Source organism: Phalacrocorax carbo, chromosome 11 (genome assembly GCF_963921805.1).
Source record: "Phalacrocorax carbo chromosome 11, bPhaCar2.1, whole genome shotgun sequence".
NCBI lineage: Eukaryota > Metazoa > Chordata > Aves > Suliformes > Phalacrocoracidae > Phalacrocorax > Phalacrocorax carbo.
Window position 1 is genome coordinate 14,511,662 of NC_087523.1, and position 21,565 is coordinate 14,533,226.

The 21,565-nt window shown below is 38.4% G+C and overlaps 1 long non-coding RNA gene across 1 annotated transcript in view; it reads right to left on the reverse strand.

Moving 5' to 3' along the window:
• LOC135315369 (uncharacterized) overlaps positions 1 to 21,047 on the reverse strand; it is a 115,510-nt gene extending 94,463 nt beyond the window's left edge. Inside the window, exon 1 of the long non-coding RNA XR_010374820.1 lies at positions 20,972 to 21,047. This is a non-coding gene — a long non-coding RNA (uncharacterized LOC135315369). The remainder of the gene's footprint in view (positions 1 to 20,971) is intronic.
• Positions 21,048 to 21,565: the final 518 nt, after the last annotated feature.

Sequence of the window (21,565 nt, forward strand, 5' to 3'; positions counted from 1 at the left end):
TAAAATTATTGTAAAAATACAAAACATAGAACACTGCTATCACAAACAAAGCCATCAGTTTAAAAAATGCATTCCACTCATTAACCACAATTAAAAACTATTATTTCCTTTCAGTAAGTGTGGACAACTAAATCCATTCTGGAGAAAAAAAACTTTTTATTGAAATGAGAGATTATTTTTCCTGCTAAGAAATCAAATGTACTCTTGAACTATTACGAATCTTACTCTAATAGTGTTCCGCCTCAGAGTGGATTGAAAGATGGGTACTACAAACGGCTACCATTGAGCATAGCTCGCTATTACTAAGTAATCCAAGCAGATATTAAGCAAAATACAGCTTTAATTAATGCTTATTGGTAGTGGTAGAATAAGATTAACATGATGTATTTCCATTGCTGTACTGTTTAGGAGCCACAGCCGTCCAAACAGGACACTGTGCTAGGTAACAAATGGAACAGAACAGAGCTTATAAACTCTTTGAGATAGTAACCCAAACAGAAAGCTATTTTTAAATAGCTTAAAAATATAAGGTTTTCATTGATTTAACCTGGGACAGCAAAAAGAAGGTGAGGCTATGGAAGACATTTTCTTATTTTATTCTACCTTTGCCACTTACATGGGGTTTGCATCATCAGACACCAGTAAACGAGGAGGCAATGTGATAGGAAATTATCAGATCAGAGGTGCCACAGAGAAAGTGTGCCACGTCATTCTTGTGTATTGGCTGCTCGTTAGGCAGGATCATGAGCCTCCACACAGCGATGCGTATTCACGTCCAGATTGCTTTTAAAGCTCAGGCAGTTCAGGCACGTTCTTTTTTCAGGTTCTCGGTCTGTGGTCAAAATATGTCTGAATGAACATTCAAAATAAAAGGACAGCTCTCCTGTCAAGAGGACTTCCTAGGTGACTTCACTACAGATGTGATCCGTCCTGTTAAGGAATAAAGTGTATAAAAGAAACACCTAAGGTGTGTCCATGGAGGGTGCATTTTGCAATTTTGGACTACTTGGGAATCCAGTTTTATTCCAATCCTCTCAGTATGACAAGGTTTGTCATTGAAAACAGACATACCCGATTCCCAAAACTTCTAGAGAAAGGAACTGTATTGCTGAACATCACAACAAAACAAAGTACGCTTACTAAACATGCATTTTCACTGGAATCCAGTAAACAGGATAAACTGCAAATTGTTATGACTCTGTTAAAATGAGTGGGTTTACGTTTATGAGCGATAATTCTCTATTTCCTCAGGTTTCAAGAGGAATTAATACTCTGTAGCTGGTATTGGTGAATGAAAATGGAGGTTGTTGTAATTACTATTGTTTTAGATCAAAATTTAATTTGCACTTTCCTCTACACATTAAGGGAATGATTAAGGGAATTTTAGAATCATCTTTTTCTTAGCTAGAAATTTCCACATTTTCTTATATTACCTTGTTGGCGCTTAAAATTAGTGGATTTTAATTAATAGATACAGCAGTCCTAATAAATGTTTAAGATAACTATTTAAATTTTGGCTGTATTAACATTATAATGTAAAGAATCCTAATTCTATTGGCCTTGATAAATCTAAGATTAAACTTACTCAGACATTTTATCTTGCTTGCCCTTACAAGAGTTAAAGAAATTCACTTTAAATGTAATGAATTATATTTCTTCATTTTATAAGCTTTGTTCATTTCCATAGATTTAATTTGGAAATAAAATTATTTCTAGTACTTACTGAAACACTGATAATGAAACCATTGAATGCGTTTTTCTGTGTCTATAGTTAAAAATCATTTGAACTCATTGGGAGGAGTTGGATTCTTAGTTTTGCATAAATGAGATCCTGCCTCAATTTATGTTCATAGCCATGGCATACAGAGCTATAGCAATCATCATGGACGCTCAATTACAAAAAAAATGTTCAGAAATATATAATTTGTCACAAATTCTCAGTACTTATGCCTTGAAACATCATGCATAGTATTTATTGAAATATATGTCATAGAATTATAGAATGTCCTGAGGTGGAAGGGACCTACGAGGATCATCGAGTCCAACTCCTGTCCCTGCACAGGACAGCCCCAAACTCACACCATGTGTCTGAGGGCGATGTCCATGTGCTTCTTGAATATCACCAGGCTTGATGCCGTGACACCTCCCTGGGGAGCCTGTTCCAGCGCTCCACCACCCTCTGGGTGAAGAACCTTCTCCTAATACCCAGCCTGACCCTCCCCTGGCACATCTCCCTGCCATCCCCTCGGGTCCTGTTATCAGTCAGCAGAGAGAAGAGATCAGTGCCTCTCAACTTCAATTTCAACTTCACAATGAACTTTTGCAATATTTCTTTCCAATTCCTGCAAGCTTTTTTAATTCAATTACAATTATTTTCTCACACAGATACCATTTCCAAAATACAATCTCTATAACATGGTCAAGACAGTCTCTGTAGAGCCATCAGAAGTGCTACAAACCACAAAATGGAGAACTCTAGTGGATAAATCTGGTGGTGGTACAAAATAGCCTGTTTCAGTGGAACTGCACAGCATTTGCAGAGCGCCACACCAACTCGACCAGGAACACAGTGTACAGGACAGCACAGCAATATCCTGGAGTACGACTGTAATCTAAACATACTTTATTCTTTCTTTGGTAGGTGCAACTGATAGAGGGAATAGGCAAGAGGATTTAATAAAGCAGCATTGAAGGGAATAAACACTTGCTGACTCTGCTAACATAGAAAAAGTAATAGCAAGTTAGCTGTCACGCCACTCCAGAGCTTGTAAAGAGACGGGGGCTGCCTTTAATACTAGCAATATTTACCGCTTCCGAAATTAAAACTCCTTTGACCTGAATAGAAATGGTCACAATCAGTATAGTTGCATACATATGACAGTCAAATACTTCAGTTCAGATGCTGTGGAACTTCTTTAGCACCTGAACAATCATAATTAAAGTAACAACATCACTCAAAACAAGAAACACGAGAACGAAAATTAACTTGCAGAACCTGTACTATGAAACTTGTTCCTGACAAATTTTAATGGACCTGCATCAAAGTTCACTCAAGTCAATTGGACTCTCTGCTATTGGTATTTGCATCATCACGTAAAACCTCATCTTATTTACAAAGATAATTCACGTTATAGTAAGTTTTACCCAAGTAATTTCTGCAAGATGAGAACATCTACATATGATCGGTATTTAGCTTACTAGACTATGTTAGATACTGTCCTAATTTCAGCTGGGATGGAGTTAATTTTCTTCATAGTAGCTAGTACGGGGCTGTGTTTTGGATTTGTGCTGAAAACAGTCTTGATAATGTGGAGATGTTTTAGTTGTTGCTGAGTAGTGCTTACACAGAGTCATGGACTTCAGCTCCCCGTGCTCTGCTGGGTGCACAAGGAGCTGGGAGGGGTCACAGCTGGGACAGCTGACCCCAACTGACCCAAGGGATATTCCATACCATGTGGCGCCATGCTCAGCATATAGAGCTGGGGGAAGAAGGAGGAAGGGGGTGTGTTCAGAGCAATGGTGTTTGTCTTCCCAAGTCACAGTTACACGTGATGGAGCCCTGCTTTCCTGGGGGTGGCTGAGCACCTGCCTGCCCATGGGAAGGAGTGAGTGAATTCCTTGTTTTGCTTTGCTTGTGTGCGTGGCTTTTGCTTTCCCTATTAACTGTCTTTATCTCAACCCAAGAGTTTTCTTACTTTTACACTTCCAATTCTCTCACCCATCCCACTGTGGGGGAATGAGCAAGTGGCTGGGTGGGGCTTAGTTGCCAGCTGGGGTTAAACCATGACAGTCCTTTTTTGGCACCCAATGTAGGGCTTGAAGGGTTTGAGATAATGACAGGTTTGATTGGAATGTGCTAGATCAAATTTATCGCTGTTATTGCTGTTTAGCTATTAATTGGGCAGCTTCTGTGCTTGCCGTGGGCCTTGCTTTTCTTACTGTATATTAGAGTCTAGTGCTCATTAGCGGCTGCTTTTTGCTTTCGCTGCTCGCTGTCCGTCCTGCTGTACTGCTTATCATCCTACCCTGCTGTGCCTGGAAACACTCTGATAACAGCAGTGGCGATGTGCCTGCGCTGGCAGATGGCCAAGGGCATCGCTGCCGTTTCTGTGCTGCTGCACTGGACAGGCTGGAGTCCAGGAGACGGTATTGTTGGATTCACAGTTGAACTTGACAATCCTAGAGGTCCTTTCCAACCTTAATGATTCTATGATTCTATTCTATGCTAGTGTGAACGTGAGTCGAAGGGACTGTGACCTGTGCATGAGGCCACGAGGGAGCAGGACACCCCGAAGCATCTGTGGCCGTAGATAAGGCCATGCCAAAGCAGGTGTATCTCAAATCATCTGTGGCCGTGGTTATGTGTGTGCCCCAGCAGGTATGCCTCTGAAGGGATTGTGACCCAAGGATAAGTCCACACTGGAGAAGGTACACTTGGAAGCATCTGTGGCTGTGGATAAGCCCATGCTGCAGCAGATACACCTTGGAGTATCTGTGGCTGTGCATGAGGTCATGCTGGAGCACCTCAAAGCATGTGGCCATGGATAAGCCCACGACAGAGCAGGTACACCCCTGGACAGACAAGGTCATGTTGGAGCAGATTTACTTCTGAAGTGACTGTGGCCATGGATAAGTCTCTGCTGGAGCAGGTACACTCCTGGAGAGACTGTGGCTCCTAGAAAAGGCTCCACTTGGAGCAGGTACACCCCTAAGGGACTGCAGTCTGTGGATAACTCCCAGCCAGAGCAGGGGCAAGGGGAGATCGTCATTACAATATTAAACCCTATGGTCTGGTCTAAAGGGACCAGGGGTGGAGATTGGAAATACCTTTTAATTGTTGTAACCCAGGATTTGTGTTGCATGTTATAAGAATTACTATAGCAGAAACCCCTTGTTGCTAGCCAGGCTGGGAGCAAGGGGAGGAGTTCATTGCGATGTTAAAACCTATAACCTGGCCCAAAGGGACCAGAGGTAGAGATTGTAATGGTTCTACCTTTAAATTGTTGTAACCCATGATTTGAGTTGCATGTTATGGGAATTACTGTGGGAAGAACGACATCAACACACGTAGGACAAGCCTTACAAGAAGCAGTGCAAGTGCAGCAGCGACCCAATCTGAGCTGGCTTTGGTGCCCAGTAACTCCACACAACACACCACCTCTCCTGTCCTGAGTGACCACCATAAGAGACGGAGCCCAAAGTCATGGACTGAATGAACTTAGTGGACATTTTGTGGACATCTTACAGACATTTCATGGGGGTGAGTGAGCGAGTGGCTGCATGGGGCTTAGTTGTGGACTGGGGCTAACCCATGACAATACGTTAGATACTTAAAAATAGCATAAGTTCCAAGTACATTGCTGTATTTAATACATTTATCTCACAATATCCTTATAAAGAAGAAATAATATTTAAAAATATATTAACTATTCAGTTCCTGTAAGCACTGAGTGCCTAATAAGTCTTAAAAATCTGGGTATACTTGTTTTAGACTAAGCCACCGAGAAAAATAAATCTGTGACACAAGTGATCTAAATCTGGAGGCTTTAAAGTCATGAACTGTATAGAACTACTACTGCTGCCTGACTGCTTTTTGTCTTTGATGAGGTCTAATTAAAAAAAAAAAAAAATCCATTTCAAACATCCTTCTTTCATACCTAATTGAAATATGGTGACTACAGTATCTCCTTGTTACAGACATCAAACTACTCAAAACTATATATCAAGTCACTTCTGCCTAACCTTGCATAAAATCCTGAATACTCTAACATACACAAACCCGAAACAACGAACTGAATCATCTTCACGCTTTAATCATTCACTTTCATTGTACAATCCAAAGATGTAAAATTAAATAAAATGGAACGCTTTACTTGCTCTGCAGCACCAACTTCTTGTAACGGTTTATGCCTACCATCCCTGTTCAACGCCAGCAGTCACCCTTGAGATGTTCTTTTTTTTTTTTTTTCTTTTTGTAAATAGTTTAACACAGAAACATCAGTCCAGCAAAGTACCTCTCAGGACATATTCACCTGCGGTTTAAGAAAACATGTGGGTTAAGACAGAGAGAAATCTCTGCTTTTTCTGACACAAAGCTGTGAGCTTAGAAATCTTAAAGTACAGGCAATTCACAGAGGAACTACATATTCAGATAGCTTCAATGAATATGTATACAGTAGTCTTTTCATTATTTTCCTTAAGGGAAAAATACTACATCAAAGCAAAGCTAGTTGGGCCCATTACAGAAATTATTTGTTGTGTACATTTGAGTGTATTTCAGAAACAGGTTTTCTTAGTAATAAATATTTCCTACAAGGCGGAAGACATTTTTAGTTCATTATTTTCCAAATAAGTTAAAGAAAGAAAAAAGGCCAAAATTGTATCCTGATTTGGTTAAACTATTACGTTTTAAGCTGAGCAGCAATAAAAGAACAAAATAACTTCAACAGAGTAAAATCAAATGTTTTCTAGGGTTAGCTTCCTAGGTAACTAGGCACAGAGGCATGCATACAAAAGAATCAGGAACGTCTGAATCTTGCACCTAACTTCACACTACTACTAGTTCTCACATACCCCACAGCTGCAAGACTGTTCTGAAGTATTGCCTCCTTTGTCATATTATTCCTTTACATTTTCCCAAAGCATACTTCACATTTCAGCTTCTGGGAGATATTATGGAATAGATGAATAGTTGCTCAACAGCAAGTTAAATACATCGTACTGCTATCTATTACAAGATTTAAAAACTGTTCACAGTGTGTTCTAGATTTGTGTCTCCTTTTCATGTCCAGATGTGACTTCCATTATCTTCCTTTTTCTGTTGTACATTTCTTCACTGAAGATTACCCTCATGTATTTATTATAGCAGATGTTCTACCACTTAAAGTTATTTCTATGGTAAACTACAAGATAAAAATACTGAACCAAGAAACCCAGTAGAGTGAAATATAGAATAAAACATTTTAAGTGTAAGTTCACAAAATTAGTTCTGTGTATTGACAACAAAACAGCTAATAATATTATTACACTGAACTGTAGCAGAGGCCTAGAAATCTGAAATTGTTGGACAATAGTGTACAAATGATTGAATTATTGAGTGAAGCAAATAAGACATGCCTCCTAAATTGCACATTTTCTCTTATGAGAGATGTCTAATTGTTCTCTCTGGGTTAGTTTAGAGTAAGGTGCTGAACCAACCTGCTGAGATGCCTCAAGTAACACGTAAAAATTCAAGCTTAATTTAATTTGGTTGACAACAAGAGAGTTCCTGTCTTGGGGATGCTGCTCTCTGAAAGACCACTGTTATGTCTTGCTAGTTGCTGGAAACTTAACATCCTGTCATTAATACTAGTAATTTCTGTAGAGAGTCTGTCACTAATGTAAAAAACAAAACTGTGTAACTGAAAAACTGAAGTAGGAATCAGTAGAAAATTACTAGGAAATTCCTTGGTATCTTCCTGGAGCAATTGAAAACTATTTTTTCCCCATTGACCTTGTTTCTTAAGAAGATTTTAGTTTTTCTTTCCATTCAAGAGACAGAAATCTCCCACAAAAAAAAAACCAAACTTGAATTTCTAACCCTGCAGTTAATTTGGATCTATCTTAATTTCATCTGTAACAGCTGCCCAATTTTCTTCTCCATTATATTATCTAATAGATGTCAAAGCAAATTTCCTATGTAAGCAAGAGAAATTTTGGCCTCCGCATACACTGCTAAAGCAGCAGACCCAGAAGGGGCTGGGGTTTGCATATATCGCTTATCTTCTCATAAGTAAAAACACTGAAAGTCAGAATCTGAACTAAATACTTCTAAGTAATGGAAAGTAAACCTCTTGATTGCCCAAAACCAACATCTTACATAGCCACACTTTTCAGGTTAGCTTTTTAAAGCGAAACAGACACGGAGAGAACCTAATCGCTGTCTTTATTAAAATCACCACAATCAAAGCTAGCAAAGCTCTATCAACTAAAACTTCCACTGAAGTTATACTTAATGAAATTCATTCCGAGACTGCCCACCTCTACTCTTGAAGAAAATCTTCCTTATCTGCCAATCCCCATTAAAAAGATGGGAGAAAAGTGCTTTGGAGGTAACATTTCCCCTTGGGTATGTTTCAGTGACACAGGAATAAGTTGGAGCTGTGTTCTGCTGGACTCCCAGGTCTGACATTGTGCAGGCTGTCAGCTGTTGTTGCTTTGGATGCACCCCCTGCTTCTTCCAGCCCAAACCACATCCATGTCTAAGGCACAACCAACATGTAAGTACTTTAATGTAAACAATCTTGTGTTTTGCTCAATTACAAACAGATTCTGAAATGTTATAGAATCTCTCAGCATTTATTTGCAACATAAAACATTAAGTTGTTCTGGATTTTAACCTAGGGGCTTTGCTCACAATTGCTGCTAAAATAGAGAGTAATTAAACCTGACACAAGGTGGTGTCAGGTTGGATTAGCTTTAACAAGCCACAGTATGAACGAAGAGCTGCTCTCTTCATGGTAATGGCAACCCTTTGTACTATGCCATTGCTTATGTAACCCCAATAATTAATATCAATGAACTCGAAACAATAGGGGCAAACCCCAGACTTAATACTATTCACTGAGTCATATCAGGTATGATTTCGCCATTCTATAAAAAGCATATATCCATAAATTAACATTTACTAACTCTTCTCCTCCCGCTCCCCACCACTTTGAGTGACAAAGTAATTCAGAAAGAAAATAAGGAAAAGATTTAATTTTCTAACCACAAATATTCCTTCTCACCTTCAGTGAAATTACTAGTGACAAGGAACTATAACATTGCAGCAACTACAAATGCCAAAATACACTTTCAGATAATCCTGCTAAATTTGCTCATAAGCCCATCCATCAGTGTTTGGAAATCCTATGCTCTTCTCTCAGTTAAGTAGTCCAAATGAAGTTACCTCCATTTTCAAACCAAGGACTGGACATTCATGTAACTTCTGTCATCCTGCATTGAATGTAGAAATTGGCAGTTTAGATGAAGTCACAAAAACACAAATTGAAATTTACACTACAACACCCAGCAATTGTCATTTACTTTAAAATCCAAGTGTGTAGTATTCTGCTTGCAGCACTGGGCAGAAGTCCCATTTTATTTCTGTAAAATCATAGGTACATTAATTACACAGAAGCAGGAGCAATTTATATAATATTCCCACCTGCAGCTCAACTTCTTATATTTGGTGTTCGCACAAAAAAAAATCATAAAATCAGCTCAGCTTCATGGACAGAAAAAAAGAATAAGCATACTATGCTTTTTTACACCACAAATCTGTCTGGCATGGAAGACAGAAGAACACCTGCTGTATGACTAGAGCTTAATATGTCATCGCTTTTAATGTAAAAACATGGACAGGTTCTAAGACAGTAAAGTAGTACTAAGTAGCAGTAGTTCCAGCAGTAAGCAGTTACATGGCTCACGACAGTCACCTCTGGTTTGCACTTCCCTAGTTAAGTTTACATTTGAGGGCAATCACAAAAAACTTGGAAAGAGTAGAGCTCCACACATACATCCAACTCCAACCCAGTTTTTCCATGAGAACACCTTTTCTACTCTTAATGATCTGTGCAATTAGAAAAACAAAAGGAGAAAAAAAAAATATCTAACCCTGAATGAAGTGCAACATTCATAAACATCCAGAGGTAAACGAGCACACTTCAGAATAATCACTAATAAAATTACATTGAACTTTTATTTACAAAGAGGCATTGCTTTAGAAACAGACTGCCTGAGAAGCTCTAGCTTGAAAATCTAGCCCAAGACTGGACTGTGGTACTGTTGCAAGATTTGGTACAACAGAAATTATAACCCAAGTGCTAATTTTTTTGGTTCATTCTGTTGAAGTCCATAATTTCGGTCTGTTTTGCAGAGTTTCACTAAATAGAGGGTTTCACTGTTTACCTTATCACAGTTCAGAAAAGGCATTCACTGTCTGAACAGGAAGCTTTTCTCAATTTTATTTATTTATATTCATATATATTCATTTATTATTTATGGAATAAAATACTATCATGAAAGCTTTAGGCTATCACAAATCAGAATGCAGTAAACAAATAACATACTAAATATGGGTATAAGGCTATCTACTTTAATAAGCTGAACACATCAGAACCTACCAGAACACGTTGTTGCTAAACACAAAGGGCTGCCATCAGTGTCTGCATTACACATTTTTCAGGAAGCAGCCTTCCATCCAGCTACAAACTAATACAGATCTAGAAATACTTACAGACACGTTCCTGGAAGTTGAAAGCCCTGGCTAGCCAGTCACATGCATTATTGAGTTTCCTGTTACTTGCTCATGGAGGCACCATTTTTTTCAGTTAAGCTGATGTTCTAGTTCAGAGTTTTGGGAAAAGAAATTCACCGTTAAATACTCAATTTAAACATAGCTAGCAAGATACTATTGCTACCAAGAACAAATACTCCTCACAAAGCATGTTAAAGTTGTGTCCTTTTGCCTATGTCAAAATCCAGAAAGAACTGTAGTTATCTGAACAATTCCCAAGCTGCCTAGTGGAAAAGTTGCTATTTTATTTTTTGATGTGTATAATGCATCATAATCAAAATCATAATTTTAACACACATGATGCGTTAAAAATTCAGAAGATAATTTGCAAAGCTCAATGACAACTCAAAAGTACCACTGTTCTTCAATTACTTTTGAGAACTGAAGCAGGAAGAAGCAGGTAATTGTCTTCATCATTTTCACAGCTCTGAGTTTTTTTGGTGTCCAAGAAATATGAAAAGAGCTATTTCAAGAAGCTTACTTCTGTGTTACAGAACTACAGAAACAAAAATACTACCACACAGAACCTTACATTGAAGCAAGCGCTACCACATGGTATACCAAAGCAAGGTAACGTTTACTTTCACAGACAGATTTCCTAGAAACTGATGTAGGAAATTACATTCTTCCTTTAATTAGATTTATTTTATCTACACATACATGATGAATACCTATATCATTTACTTAACAACAATAAATATCCCTGGCTTTACTGTAGTATTGCCTATTTCCTTCTAATTAAATCCCCATTCATTTTTACTGAAACATAAGGCACATCACTCTCTGCAGAGATTCAGCTAAGGTATTAGGAAATCAGGGAGAATAGTTTGAGGAAGTCATGTTTAATTCTGAAGATCTATTATGTTTATGAAATTGGGACCTATCAATGCAAAGTAAACCTAAAGCAATTTGGCAACATTCTGATCTGCTATGAACAGGCTGTTCAGTGAATAAGCAACCATTTCAAGGATAACATTTGAAAATGTGCCAGAGCAACAGATTTATTGATTTATAACAATAAAAAGGCCATATTTAGCTAATTGATAGATCCAAAGCCCTTTAAAGACATAAAAAGTGGGCTCTTCTTAAGGACATAGTTAAAAATAATACAAGGTTATTCATTGCAGGACCGTGTAAGACCAATGAGTTAAACACAACCACTGCCTTTTAAGAGGACTGATGTGTTACGGCTAATACTGACTTTTCTGTTCTGCATGTTGAGTGAGAGAGTAGTATAATCTGACAGGTTTTTTTTTTATATATTGAAACTAGTAAGACTATGTGAGATCATTTTGTCCTGAAGTCACATAAGACAGATGTAGAAGAGAAATATGATCAAAGATGCTTGGGCTTTTCACCCACATTCTTACCTCTTAAAGAAGGGAAGTAGATTCTTTCTTACTCCACAGAAAAGATGCCTATCTGACTTGAATGTAACAAGGATTACTGAAGATATTGCGTTAGTCTTTCTCAGGATTTTTATCAGAAGACATTATTTATTAATATTGGTATTTGAAAGCCCCACCGTGCAAAATTGTTGAGAAAAAAATCAATTGTAACTAAAATAGACTGTGAACCACAAAATAGAAGCTACAGACAAATAAAAGTTACACAAATTAGTTTATATTTAGGATCAGGAATTTATTGCTTTGGGTTCTGCAAAATCATATTCTGTGAGACAATCCAGGCCAAACATTTGCAACACAAATAGACAGGACAAGCAGACTTGTCAGGGAAAACAAAGGAAAAGCAACTTGCTCAGTGTCACACAGCAGAAAAGGGGCAAAGGGCTTCCAAGACTTAATTTCTAGTATATCCAAAACATTTTATTCATTGATCAGAGGTGTGCTGGTTTTGGCTGGGATAGAATTAATTTTCTTCATAGTAGCTAGTATGGGCTGTGTTTTGGATTTCTGCTGAAAACAGTGTTGATAATACAGACACATTTTCATTCCTGCTGAGCGGGGCTTGCACAGAGCCAAGGCCTTTTCTGCCCCTCACCCCACCCCAACAGCGAGGGGCTGGGGGTGCACAAGGAGCTGGGAGGGGACACGGCCAGGACAGCTGAACCCAACTGATCTGAGGGATATTGCACGCCATACCACGTCATGCTCAGCATATAGAGCTGGGGGAAGAAGGAAATGGGCGGATGTTCAGAGCGATGCCATTTGTTTCCCCAAGTCACCATTACGTGTGATGAAGCCCCACTTTCCTGGGGATGGCTGAGCACCTGCCTGCCCATGGGAAGGAGTGAGTGAATTCCTTGTTTTGCTTTGCTTTGCTTGTGTGCGTGGCTTTTGCTTTCCCCATTAAACTGCCTTTATCTCAACTCATGAGTTTCCTCACTTTTCCTCTTCTGATTCTCTCCCCCGTCCCACCGGGGGAGAGTGAGTGAGCGGCTGCGTGGGGCTTGGTTGTCGGCTGCACTTAAACTACAACAGGCCTAAACAGACAATACATGTATACACGTGCAGCTTCAAAAAATAATTACTGGACTGAAAAGCTGTCAATTCTTGTAACAAGTTAATCTCATCATGCTTATTCTTTTATAATCAACAAAAGCTTATAAATTTCACCTATGTTTGGCACTGAGTCTACTTCATCCTTAAAAGACTTCACCCATGCAGAGTTGCACTGGCATAGCTCTATTGCTTCTGGTCCTTAAGGGGTTTGATTCAGAGTTGGTGTTTCTTCCTGCATGTGCAATGTAGACGTACCAGTGCATCTGGAGAAGTAAGCCAACTTGAGTAGGTTCACATACCAGAGCAGTAACAGAGACAGGAATAGAAATCAGGTCTCCCATTCCCAAAATAACATCCATTCTGTGAATTACATAGCTACGAAAGCAGCAAGGAAGCTGTAAATAGCTAAATATCCTGACTGAGCCCAGGATTTGGAACACTTTGTCAATAAAAACAGTGATAGGGATCTACATGTGGTTTAAATTAATTGGTTTCCATAAGACTTTAATTTTATCCCCATATAAGCAATATGCAGCATATTTACCATGTTCGCTGCCTATTTCCAACACCACTGCTGTGGCAGAGAGTGTTTTTCACAGAAATATATAAAAAATTTTTTTAAAAGGCAGAAAAGCCTCCATCACCTACTCAGGATTACAAGGGCAAACAAACAGACAGCCCAGTACAGCTGATGCACTTACCAATGCTAAGGGTTAGCTATAGTAAGTTCTCATCCCATCTATTCGGAGTTCCTCTCTACTGACTTTGGAGGAAAAGCCCTTCGGGGGGAGAATGTGTACTGTTAGCTGTCTTCTTTTCCTCTAGTTTTCCAAGTTTCTTATCCTCACCTTCAATTAGGTAAGCCTCCTACAACTTCCAATGAAACATCAGGGCAGGGGACAAGATAATTTCAAAAACCTTGCAATGGGTTGATTAAAAAATGGTGATCCAAATAAATTACCACAGGGCTTTCTTGAAAAACTTTAGCTTTCTCCCTTCTGTTACTAAAGGTAGAATAACACACTATGTAGTTTGAGAGATGAGCAACTTCCTAGCATAGTCAAATAGAAAAATTGGGGGTTTTTCCCTCATATTTAATCTCTGAATATTCCAGTATGAGAAGAGTTCCAAATATCATAGATAAGACTCCAATGAATTGTCTTCACCTAATATACTTGTAATGCCACTCAAAGTCTATACACACACAAAAGGGTATCTAACATTAAATTTTTTAAAATATAAGAATTTTCTTAAGTTTCAGAAACTATTTATTATCCAAGTACTCATTGAAGCATCTGAAATAAAACTGAATCAATGGGGACCATTAGCTTTGCTACCCTTTTAATGAGGAACTTCACAATATAATTTGACTTTCTAGTTCACTCATTTCACTAAAACTTGTGGTGTGGTAACAACTACCCGACACATTTAGCAGCTCCACAATAGCCAGCTTTACTGACAGCACCTTAAGGAGAAGTCACACAAGTAGATCCGCTTTCATTGATGCTGTGTAGTTAGAATATCACATGCATCAAAATGAGAGAAATTAAAATCAGACATTATTCAAGTTGAACAAAATCATTGTTAAAAATTAGCTGTTGCCTTGGACTATTACAGTAATTCACATTTTTCTCCATTTTCTCCTTAAAAGCTACATGTTATTCTATTAGATTTTTATTGATATTCAATCAATGCTGTAATAATTTGAGTACACCTGGTTTTTCTATTTTATTTCTGCCTTAGAGCTTGAGTCATACAGAATTTCCCAGAAATCATAAATATTAATTTCCAGGTTAGTACAGGATTCAGACCTCAAGGACATAAAAAAAGATGGTTTGTTTTGTGAGGTTTCTCCATTCTGTCTCTAGAAACAGAAGTAGTATCATTTCACTTTTTGAGGTGAATAAGGTTTTCCTACTGACACAAAATACTGATAGAACTGAGACAAGGTAGACATGTAGATCTGTGGGGAGAGAAACCAAGTACAGCAGTACGAAAGGGCACTCGAGTTACCTGTCAAATACAACAGTGTCTAAAATCTTCTATGGTACAGTTTAAAGTTACTTTCTTAATGGTCCGTAAGTGGCATGCATTACTTAGCAAGATTTGTCCAGTGTTGATTATCAGGCATGAATAGAACCAGGATGCATAACATGTGAAAAAAAAGGTTTACAAATAATTGTGCTTTAATTAAAACTATGTTAATTGGATGGACTACAGTAGCTGTGGTTACTTTTTCTCTTATTACCTCAGAAAATTTTGATCACAAGGCCAAAGCAGGCAGGTTGCTAATTACTTTAACTTCCCATCTGTGTTCTTTGAAAATTACACCAATTTACTAGTAGGGTGGGAAGGTTTCACTGTTCTGTAACACAATCCAATAACTGGAGATTCACAAAGAACTGCTGGCCAAAGAGGAAAAGTAATCATTGCTGTCACCCATCAGTGCTTTAAATTTCAAAGCAAAGCAAAGCTACAGAATATGCTGGCTTAATGACAAACACAGCGGTTCTAATACATTCTGAATATGTGAATGCTCTATCACTTATTGTAGCAGTCTAGCCCACTGAGTGTTTAATTATTTCCTTTTTTTAGGGCAACAGAGCTAGTCATGTATGCTTTTAGCTGATCTCAACTATTTTCACTATTGAAACACTCTTGATTCCTAATCAATGAAACTCAAGAGCAAGATCTCAGGCCTAACTCTACTGTCACATGGTGCTATAAAATGCTTTAATCAGAGATGCTTTGCCCATGAATGATAAGACTCAGAATTACATAAAGATGAAAGAGTTAAATCACTCTGCTTTGTAAGTTATAGCCTGTGGCTTATTACTCTCAATGAAGCAGGAATCTTTAAAATTGAAGGAGCCCAAAGTAATGTGTTGCTACACTTAATGGGCAACCAAATGTAAGCCCTCCACCCAGGAGCATAGTTTATTTAAATATTATAGAATCTCAAACTCTGATTCTCCACCCACTCTCAGTAGTTTTGCTTTGGTGCAGCCCATGGGTTTTTAAGACATCACCACCAAGTGACACCAGCATCAAGGGAGAGAGAAAAAAAAAAGAAAAAAAATCCATTTTTAGCAAGGTAACAAAACTGAAAAAATATTCAAAGAAGCTGTTGTGATCCATTAAAAAAAATGTTTAGAAACTAGCTTGCTCTCTAAAAGTCTTTGAGGCCACCTATCATGTGTTTCCATGAAAGGTTCTACTGTATTTTATTCTTTCACTCATACATAAAGATTGATTTACAAATCAGAAAGCTAAACCACCTCAGCAATAAATAAAAGAAAATGTCAAACACTTGCTTTTGACTTTCCTTTATAATTACTTTTGTACATTAAGAACATTGCCTGTGACACGGGGTGCAAGCCAGATGAGGAAGACAGAAAAATAGTGAGGCAAGATCAAGGCCTAACTACACAACCTGCCTTTCTTCAGTTTCTTAAAAACAGAAGTGTTCTTTACTGAGGAATCTCATACTGGAAGCTTTGGTGTTATAGTCCTGCATTCAGCCTCTTTTCCTCTGAAGTTCAGAATAAGCCACTTTGTAATGCAATAGTTAGGCACAGTTGAGCCGTTCAAGGAACATTTCCCAGGTCGGGTTTCTCACCTGACCACTGTGGCAAGCTCAATCCTGTTTTACACTGGCATAACACAAGCAGAATCAGGCAAAGGCTTCTGCAGCTTAGATATAGATATTATGTTTTGCTGTGTTTCCAGTATAATTTTACAAACAAATTAATTAATTAAGAAGGAAATATCCCTACCTGTCCCATAAAATACTCCTTTCTTAAGCTGCTATTCTCAGTTGTTCCTAATGACCTACTAACGCAGCAATATAAGGATTCAAATGCAATTAACTTCTCTCCTCAGCCTCTGACCTCTTTATTACCATCCTGCAATCAGGTATCTCATGTACTTTGTCCATTTCAGACATAACTGTTCATCTAAGACATTTCCTACCATCATCAGTGACTATTTGAACTTAATTTTTTTCCTAGGTGATATTTATGATATTCAGCTCTCGGTACCTAAGGTGTTACATGCACTTTTACATTTTTACTACTTACATTGCATTGAACACTCCATAACTCTGCTTTTAAAATTTGTAAACCGCTTTTAAACCAATGGGTTATGTAGTGTGCTCTGTTACCTAGAGGTTATTTATTCCACTTCTGCATACATCTCCCAAGTCCTTCATCATGCAACGTTTGCATACTCCAAAGAAAAAACATTAACTGGTATTGAGAAAGTAAAAGGATGCAAATTTGTGGGATTGTATAGCAGGCTGCATAGACAATGCACTATATTTGCTGCACATCAGAAAGATCTTTTACAACTTCAAAGTGATTTAATTTCCTGTGGAATGATTACTGGGGGTGAGATTACTGAGGTTGAAATTATTCAGACTAAAGTTATACCCACATTTCATAAAAGTTAACTTCCAGAGCGGAATGCAGTTGGCATGCCGGAAATTGGTTCAGTGATTGTCCCCTAAGCAAAACCACCTGCAATCTGATATGTTCGGAACACTGGGGGAGCTCAGTGTCCTAATCTAAGGCAGGTAACTGGAGGAGGGAGTGAAGCTTCATGGCCAAACTCATCCATAAATCACTGCAGATATGGGGGCTGGATGGAACCATGGAACCATGCCTGGACATGATGCCCTGTGGGTGAACATTGCTCATTATAACCTCATTATAGTACTAAAATACACACCTCTATCCCAAAGTTACCCACCTCCAAGGTACGACCACCGTTCACTGAGCATGCACTCTGAATTTCCTTAGTCTATAATATTAAATCGAAGCAAGGAATTTCTACACTAATCAATAATGAAAGTATGTATGACTAGAGTCACCCAAGCTCCACCTAAAACATCAAATAGTATAAAAATGACCCTGAGAGAGGGACATTAGGGAAGATACTACCACGGACTACTCGGATCAGTCGACAGGCTGACCACCTCTTCTCCCCCATTGGGACGCCTATTGGGTAGGACTCGAACACTTGGTTACACAGAGTGATTCCCCGGGAAATTTAGAGAACAAGCTTGTTATTTTGTGTTTTGTGTTTTAGCACTTTATACATGCATGTGCTCTGCAGACAGTGTGTTTATCACTGGCAATCCAACAAGAACCTGCATTTCTGTTGCTTCAATAAACCACACTATTAGTGAACCTGGCCGTGAAGCGCTATTGGGCACGACTAGACTAATAGCAATCGTCCTATTGGCGAATCCCTCGCGGACTAACAGCACTGAAAGCCCAGCCACCCCCAGCCCCACTGACATCTGAGGACCAGCTGGATCACAAGGGGGCTTATTTTCTGCCAAATTTCTTCACCTATTAACACAACATTTCCCTACATAAAATGTACTGGAATATATTTCTTTACGAATATATCATTCTAGAATAATACTGTTGGGGTTAAAACTTGACAACAGCTATAAACCAGAGGTTGCATATGATAATACTGGTTTTCAGACTATCCATTCTCCTTTCTTTTGCTCAATATTTTACAAAAGAGTCCTTATTAGAGATACATATACACTTTATATATCTGAAAAAGACCTACGGTTTCCCATAGCTGCTTTACCTTTGTGCATAAAAGATGAACTGTGAAAGACTGCATCAAGAACTATGGTAGTCCAGTGTTGCAGAAGCACCACTCCCTACAGCCACCAGCAAAACTTTCAAAAACAACTTGGTGAACAAAATTCCCTAGAAGAAGAGCACCTGACTCAGTCTTCCCTGTCTTCCCTCATTCGATACCACTAGTGCTTCTAGACTACATGATCTAGTACCGCTCTAAGTTCTAAGGACTTCTTAATGCCAAAGTATGTACTAATAACGCACGTTCAGATCAGCCAATAGGCACAAATGAAATTCTTCCTCACCTCCTTGCTGTTTACCTGAGGACCACTTCCACCCAACTTTCAAACATCTACATATACCAACGCCACCTCCAAAATCGAACTTTCTCTGAGATTTGGCACTGAAAGTAAACTTTATCCACCTCTTATTGGCTAGTAATGACCAGGTAACATTGGCTAATAATGACCAGGATGATCCATGACCAGGCTTCAGGTGCAAAAATTTATAATTATTAGACTCTTGCTCCTCAATCAATATCCGACTTATTTATCCATGGCAGACAAGCACCGTACTATTTTACACTGACTCCAATGCTACTAATTCTACTGTTACACCTAACAAATCTACATAATTTGTGATTTAACCAGAATTAAGTTATAGTTAAAGCAACGAAATCCAGTTGTAGAGCCTGCACAGCGTGTGCATCTGGCCACTGCCTAATGACAGGATTAACAAAGGTATTTGGGCACCCGGTAATGCTTGTAGCTGCCTACTGGGATTTTATACAAAGGTCTTGAGCAAGCTAGGCAGCTAATGTTCCATGAAGTCTCATAATAACTGGCTAAAAGTGTCTCTATGCCTGTCCCTAGTTCACTTCTCAGATCTTCCCACAGTGGACAACTGGTTTTACACACCGTTGATGGGGAGGCAGGGAGAAATTCCACATTTTTGGGTGTGAGGATGACACTGCATGTTTAACAAATACTGTATGAGATTTACATGAGACACTGTAAGATTAATGATGCCATGTTTTAAAATCCAGCATTATATTTTTAAATATTTACTGATTTACTGTCTTTTAGTTACATATTTTAAAACCCAATGAGTGTAATCAGATATCAGTGTATACACAATTTACACATACATGTAATTATCACATATATTAAGAGTTTCTGTACAGAATACAAAAGTTGAAAGCCTAATCAGTATCCAGCAAGTGTTATTTACACATTGTAAGTTTGTATTTTATAGCTAACATTTTGAAAAACACCTGATTTACAATGCAATGAAAATGGAATGCCCAAACCGACTTCCAAGTAATGTATCTAGTCTCCATTGCACTTTTGTGAGGAGTAATTCTTGTGAATACACTTCCTCATGGTTTGTATTTGTGTGTGCGTGTAATACTGAATTAACACATAACACCAAAATTTCTCCGAAGGGAACCTTTTTGCCTTGGAAGAAGCAATTTTTTTAAAAGTTTAAAAGTGTCACAGTGGGTCTGAATGAAAATCATGTGCAATCCCAGCTGAAATTTAGGTTTTAATAGAATTCTCAGATTTGATAAGTATAGAGAAGGAGTGTGCACTACACTTTTGCTAGGCACCCAACAATTTCCACCACTGCAGAGCATCTCAGGATCTCTGCCCACTTATAAAAGCAAACAATTCCATTTTAGTAAAGACTCACCAGTGAGAAAAGGACACATAAGCCAAAGACTGAGTGGAGGAGATCACATAATAAAGAGAATTTCTGAAAGATTTGCATTCTCTCATCCTTAATGTAGCTCTTGCATATTACACGCTTAACAGATCTTATTTCATGATTACATATCTTTAACGTGAGCCATTAAACACCATAAAACTTCAACATTAACAGAAGAGAGAAAAGTTAGCAGTTGTTTTCAAAAGTAGTATACTCTTGAAAACCAGTGACCTCAGAACTATCCTTACATAAAAATGACAAATAAATCTACTGATCATTTAATTACATCAGGTTTACCTTCATGTACCTTACTCCATACCAAAGTTTGGTGTAAAGCTTCTATTTCCATTGATCTCCCCAACAACATGTAATTATTTAAGTCTACTTGTTTCCCTGCTCAGTAGACTCTGTCACACATCTGAGTTTCTCATTAGAATAACGACCTTGAAGTCTGATAAATGCTAAATTAACATTCTTCTGTGCATATTAAGTGAACAAGCAAATCCCTTGAAATATGTTAAATTTATGGGTATTAAAATTTGCACTTTCCTAATGCAACATTCTATCTGAGGAGTTCAGTATTTTGTTTTTCTCTTCTGCTACCTGGTGATATATATAACAGAAAATACTTCAAAATTTTCTTGTCACTAATTACTTAGTGTATAGGCAAATACTTTCTAAGATAACTAAAAGCTGTAAATATTGTTAGGGAACTTCATCTGGTTAATCTCTTGTTGCACAGCAATGATCTAATAGTGAAAGATGTGGTGTAAGGGATGGAATATATATTTTTTCTCTTAATTATATGACATTCAAGACAATTATAATTCACCTATGTGGATAGAACTTGCTAGATTAAATATAAAGATCATATACTTTACCTTATTTTGTGGAATGACGCTGGCTGGATGCCAGGTGCCCACCAAAGTTGTTCTATCACTCCCCCTCCTCGACTGGACAGGGGGAGAAAGTATGGCCTGCAGGTCAAGATAAGGACAGGGAGAGATCACTCACCAATTACTGTCACAGGCAAAACAGATTTGACCTGGGGAAAATAATTTAATTTATTGCAAATCAAATAAGAAATAAAACCAAAACTTAAAACACCTTCGCCCCACCCCTCCCTTCTTCCCAAGCTCAACTACACTCCCAAGTTTCTCTACCCCCAGCAGAGCAGTGTCCAGAGAAGGGCAACGAAGCTGGTGAAGGGTCTAGAGAACAAGTCTTATGAGGAGCGGCTGAGGGAGCTGGGGTTGTTTAGCCTGGAGAAGAGGAGGCTGAGGGGAGACCTTATCACTCTCTACAACTACCTGAAAGGAGGTTGTAGTGAGGTGGGTGTTGGTCTCTTCTCCCAAGTAACGAGTGATAGGATGAGAGGAAATGGCCAGGGGAAATTGCACCAGGGGAGGTTTAGATTGGATATTAGAAAAAAATTCTTCACTGACAGAGTGGTCAGGCATTGGGACAGGCTGCCC